We start from the raw sequence: 6100 nt of genomic DNA, 5'->3' as shown, positions 1-6100 counted from the left end.
AAGAATCAATGACTATACCCACATACTAACACGAGACTTTTCAGTGTGCTTTTTCCTCACTCGCACACTTCCCGGAAAAACTTCCCACGAGGTCACCCATCCCAGAATTGCTCCAAGTCAAGCATGCTTAACTGTGGAGTTCTTTCGATCCGGGCTACCAAAAAGCAGATGCATCTTGTTAGCATAGGTAGTACCAATTAATTCTTATAAGCTATCACAAACTGTGTAGCCTTATACCTGCACAGCCTTTGGAATCCCTCTCTTTCGGGTGTCGATTCGATTCATTCATGCATGTAACCCCCCGCTGGAAGCTGTCAGGAGCTGCTCCTTGTTTGTGCCCCTTTGCACCGGCGATCACTCCCCGCCCTCGTCAGCGCTCAGGATGTTACAAGCCCACCAGCTTCCGCCTGGTTCGTCCTCGAACCACACCGTACTGGAAGAGAGGCCTGCTCTGATACCATAAATGTAACACCCCGTATATATCCGGTAATGTTATCATAATATCGTATTAAGCTGCGCTTAATTAAAATTGCGGAATATCTTTTTCTTTTCAATTATGATGTCGTTATCATTACCAACTTGCTTATTAATCAATTAATAAAACACCGTATGTATATAAATTGCAATAAAACAGCTAATTGTAATACCTCAATATATAAATAACATAAATGTGAGTCTCTAGTCACGGAACTACATCACGTAGACTGGACCACTATCAGGTTATACAACTCCAAACTAAAAGTACTAACAACAAGTGACATGGACAATCCCCATGCTCACACAAATAAGGCAACAAAGCCCAACATCAGTCTCAACATAATAACATAATCTCAATGCGGAAAACATAAACAGCAACTAGTCCAGTCATGCTAGCAAATAAGCAGTAATAACATAAATCAGCTAAGCTCCGGCCTCCTGCCGCCTGAGGCATCGGCCCCCATACTACCTGATCCTGAAATAAGCATTCCCCAAACGTGGGGTAAGATCTCTAAACTAGAAATCTCAGTAAGACAGTGAGTCCTGGATCTTCTACCCCAAGCTCACTTACATGTGCAATATAAGTTCAAAAACAGTTTATCATCATCAGTTCTAAAACAGTGCAATGCAGCAGATAATCATGTCATGTGTGTCAAATACTATTCTACTAGCCAGAGAAATGCAGGAATACGTCTATTACCCACACATAGTGCAAGATGCTACTTGCATCCACCCCGGATCACCGTCTTGTATGACGCCACATACTCAGGCTTACCGTCAAGATGGAACAACACATGTATATTAAAAGCCATTACACATAAAGCTCAACAACATTTCAAATATTCAAAGCATGTAACACAGCATGCCTATAACCATACCCCCATAGGACATGGTGGAACCACAACATGGCTAAACCGAGGACACGAAAGCTTACCTTGTAAACTAGCTATCCAATACCAAGAGTCCGCACAAGCTCAAGACCCACAAACAACACAATCACAATCTGTTTATATGAGAAATATCATCAATAACCATACTTTAAAGGTTCATCTCATTATGACAACATTTCCTTATTCGATTACGTCTTTTCTAGATCATAATTATCAAGCATTAAGTCCCACAATTAAAGGTATCACTGTTTCCCAACAGTTACACAAACCTCTTTGGCCATCATGCCTAAATGGGGACTTTCCCACGCATTAAAACTGGTTTCTGTTCATTTTTCACAGGTTGTAATCGATTACCCAGACATGGTAATCGATTACTGAACTAGGTAACCGGTTACCAAAACAGAGGTAATCGATTACTGCACATGGTAATCAATTACCAACCAAAAGTAATCGATTACACGCGGGCATAACAGTTTTCTGCAGAATTATTCTGCATAAACCGAGCCTCCATGGCTTCCCCAAGGTCCAAGGTTCATTTTAGCCCAAAACAGATGTTCAATACTACTTATTAAACATAAATTAACAACCTTTAACATGATTAATCAAAGTTATCTATTTTCATGACCAAAACAAGCCATTTTCATGAAAAATCAAAGGAAAGGTTCAAGGTATACCTATGGGGTCCTTAAACTCAGAAAAAGAAGAGCCTTAGATGCTCAATGAAGTGCCCCAAGCCTCTGCCTTAGTGATGCACGAAAATCACCACACCAAGGTAAGTTCTTTAAGCCAAAAGATCACTCCTTGGCACCAAAAGACAAGAACAAGGCCTCTATCAAGGTATCTCCCAACTCAGTCCCAAACAAAGCAACTTAGAAGCTTACACTCAGAAACTAAGAGCTTTCCTCCCACCCAAGGTTCACCCACACACAATCATGGTGTTTTGATGAAGTAAAAATGGAGAAAGGTGGTTACTTTGAGGATTTTCTATGAAGAAATGGAGGTGGAAGAGGATGGCAAGGTGGCTGGCTCCTCTCGTCAGAAAACTCTCACGTAGCAAGGCAAGAAAATGACCTAGGATCATGTGCCAAGCCTATTTATAGCCACTTAACCAATTCACACACAGTATTAACTTTAATTGCTACGCTTATCATTTTAATCCCAAACTTTGGATTCTTAACCTACTCAATTTTACAAGAATTATCATATTTTTCTTATAATTTTCGGAGCACATTTCCGGTACGCGCTTTTCATAGCCAGTACCAGTTTCCGGCACCAGTTCTCATTATTTTGACTTGAAACTCATTTTACAAGTCCTACATATTATTCTAGTAATTATCATGCAATTATTATAATTTTTCGGGATACTTTTTCGGTACGCATTTATACCGACTAGCAGAATCGGTATCTGCACTTTTCTTCCGAATAGTGACTTTCAGCATTCTTTCTCACTTACTATAATTATTAAAGCCTCATAATAATTATTAGGGTCAATTATGGAATTATTTCTTAATTTCACATAATTAATTAATTAATTTCCTTAATTAACGGTGCGGGTTCTTACATCATAAGTCTCTCAACAACTCTCAACAGCAAAAAGGCACAAGATAAGGATCACATCCCAACAGAAAAGGAGTTGAATCCTATTGCACTTGGGGAAGCTCAAAAGGCCCAAGCCTAAGAAGGTAATCCTTATAAATAAGAGCCTAAGTACCCCAGGTAAACACTTTTGACCTATTTACTAATATTGTCCACACTATGCACACACCCACCCCTTGGCTATAAGTCTATTGCTTGTGCGCAGTGATTGAGACCTCGGCTATAAGCCTAGTATACACTTGATATACACTATCTCTGAGCGCATACCCTACGGTATAGCAATACGGTCTATCCAGGACCTAACATTGGCGCCGCAAACTAGGAAGGCCCCTACAAAGTCAAGGAAAATCTGGGAAAGGCTCCAAGAAACCAGTAAAGAGGACTTGGAACGTGGACAAGTTAAAGGTCTACTATAGCTAGGCTTGAAGTCCGACTTTCGAGACAATAAGACAAGCTCTTAAGCCCGGCCAATAGTTAGATTTACTTCTACGAAAATAAGACGAGCTGTTAAGCCCAGTCAGTAGGTGGATTTATTTCAAAGCAAATAAAACGAGCTCTTAAGCTCGGCCTTGTAAATAGATTTCGTGTGAAATGCAAATAAAATGACTAGTTATTTAAATTCTGTCATCAATGCATATCGACTTCTACTCAAATAATTGAAGCCTCAGGAGCTTCACGATCAAACAAAGGAATAAAAATTTTGTTGACGAACAAAAAAATAATCCTAGATCGGCTAACAAAAAAAACCCTCGGCGAATCGCAAGTCGAGTATGACGAGATCAAAATTGAACTTCAAACATATAAGTAAAGAAAAGTAACGATCTCGGCAAAAACAAATTAAAACATAAGTTGTAAAGCCGACCTAAAGCGGAAATTATGTTCAGACAAAATAAAAAAGGGGCTCAAAGGCCCCGTGATCAAGATTACATAATAAAGTCGGCATTCCGACCCCTTCATTCAACAGCACGTGGGGAAATAGGAGAAGTGGCTTCACAAGTTTCAGCTCTGGTCTCCTCCTCGCCATCAGAGTCGAAGCCCGGAGTTCCCGGAACGATGGTGCCATCCTTCACATCGTAAGCTACGTCCATGCCATCAGTAACAATGCCGGGAATCAGAACCCGGGCTTGAGCAATAGTGTTGTCAAAGGCTTGGATAGCGACCCTTGCAACCACGGCTTTAGCCTCCTCAAAGTCAACCTGCAGCTTATTGATCTGAGCATGCTTATCTGCCATAGACTTTGAAAAGGTCAGCTTTTCAGCACTTAAGCCATCCGCCTTAGTGGTGGCTGACTCCAAATCCTTCTTGGCCTTTTCCAGCTCGGAAGACAACTCTTGAACCCGGACTTCCAGATCAGATTTTGACTTGCTAAGCTCCTACACCTTAATGGTGAGTGAAGTGTTGGAAGCAGCAGACAAGTCGATCGTTTGGTTGAGGTCTTGAAAAGTCTGAAGCAAGGAGGTGGCCTTTAAAGAATCCTCCTCTAACCGTGTCAGCAAGGATCTCACAGTCGCATTCAAACCCGAGCCGCTAATGAGATCCGAAGGAGGTTTCAGAGCGGCTCTAAGACGGTCGGAAACCCCGACCCTCCACAACTCCCCGGGCTTTAGGGTAATCAAATTCCCCTGTTGAGTGAGGATGGGAGGGGGAAGCGGCGATGAGGAAGGAGAAGTAACATCAGTTATGATCACCTCAGCACCTGCCGAACTTCCGCCGAGCATAGCCTCAACTCGCCGCTTTTTCGTAACCTCGGTTTTGGAATAAGGGACTTCCTTGGCTTTCCCCTTCCCAGTCTTCTTGGGCAAAAACTTCTTGTACTTGGCACTCGTCATGCTCACTGCAGATGAGGGTCAAAGATCAGAACTCAAATCAAAAGAAATGTCGGAAACAGGTTATAAAAGAAAGTCACATACCAAGCTCACAGAGGAGATCCTCCCCAAATTTATCTACTATCCGACTCAAATCAATAATGCCAAACCTTCGGGCATAACCAATCAGAACGGACGCCGCCAGTCTCTCCGAATCAGAAAGAATCACTTCCGGGGTAGCATAGTCCCTAGGACGCCATTGATAATTATTCTGCGTCCAGTAAAGCTCAAACCGACCTGCCAAATCCCCATCGTCTGACAAAGACGAGGCAAACCAGGGGAGGCAGCCTGAGCGAGCTACTACCCTGAAGTAGACATCTTTAAAACCCTTAAAGGATTGGGAGTAGGGGATAAAAATACCCCGGTTTGGAGCGCCTCGGAGAGTCACCCAACCCTTTCTCTCCTTAGCCTCGGCGCCAGTCCGGGCTGTATACACATCAAAAAAGTGTAAAAAGAGGCAAACTGTACAAGGAAGACAGAGGTAGGCGCAGACTTGTTCGAAACCCCGGATGAAGGCCCAGGAATTAGGATGGAGTTGGGAAGGCGCAACCCGAAGTCTACAAATTACAGCCATCTGGAACTCGGTGAAGGGAAACCGAATTCCTAATTTAGTGATCAGATCTCTATAAAGAAAAAAGAAGTGGGGCTCGTCTAAAATAGGCCCCGCACACACCGGATAGTCACCCGCTGGGAGCATATCCACCTCACTGGGGTCTCCAACCGGAAGTTAGGCCATGTCAGCAGGAGACATCGTAGATCGCATGTGTAGGACCTCAAGAAGAACCTAATTCTGGACATCAGACTCCTATATTATTGTGGTCCTGGAACACGAAGGATGGGGATCAGTACAAAAATCATCCAAATCCGATCTGGGATTTCCGAGATCGGATGGCAATGAACATGGACTTCACGAAAATGAAATGGAGATATCAGAACTGCTGACGAGGTCAACATACGGTACCCGACTTGAACCAGAATCATTAAAACAAGTAGGAATGACTGATTCAGAAAAACCTAGCTCGGTCGAAGAAAGACTGGAGGAGCTGTCACTCAAACCAAGGGGAGGAATCTGATCCAGAACGGACCTCGGACCCGGAACTACCTGGGAGGACGGCAATATGTAAGACAAAGGGACAGGCTCAAGAGAGGAACTCAACCTAGAAATGGGAGGACTCACCAAAGAAGGGTTGTTGGTGCCAAAATTAAGCTGACTCTAACGACCCCTCCTATCTGACCTCTCACTCTCCTACCAAGGCCACCCCGGGATCTTCA

This window comes from Gastrolobium bilobum, unplaced genomic scaffold (genome assembly GCF_033153095.1).
Source record: "Gastrolobium bilobum isolate Gb01-03AN ecotype WA unplaced genomic scaffold, APGP_CSIRO_Gbil_v1 utg2803, whole genome shotgun sequence".
Lineage (NCBI taxonomy): Eukaryota > Viridiplantae > Streptophyta > Magnoliopsida > Fabales > Fabaceae > Gastrolobium > Gastrolobium bilobum.
Note: the sequence above shows the minus strand (reverse complement) of the source record.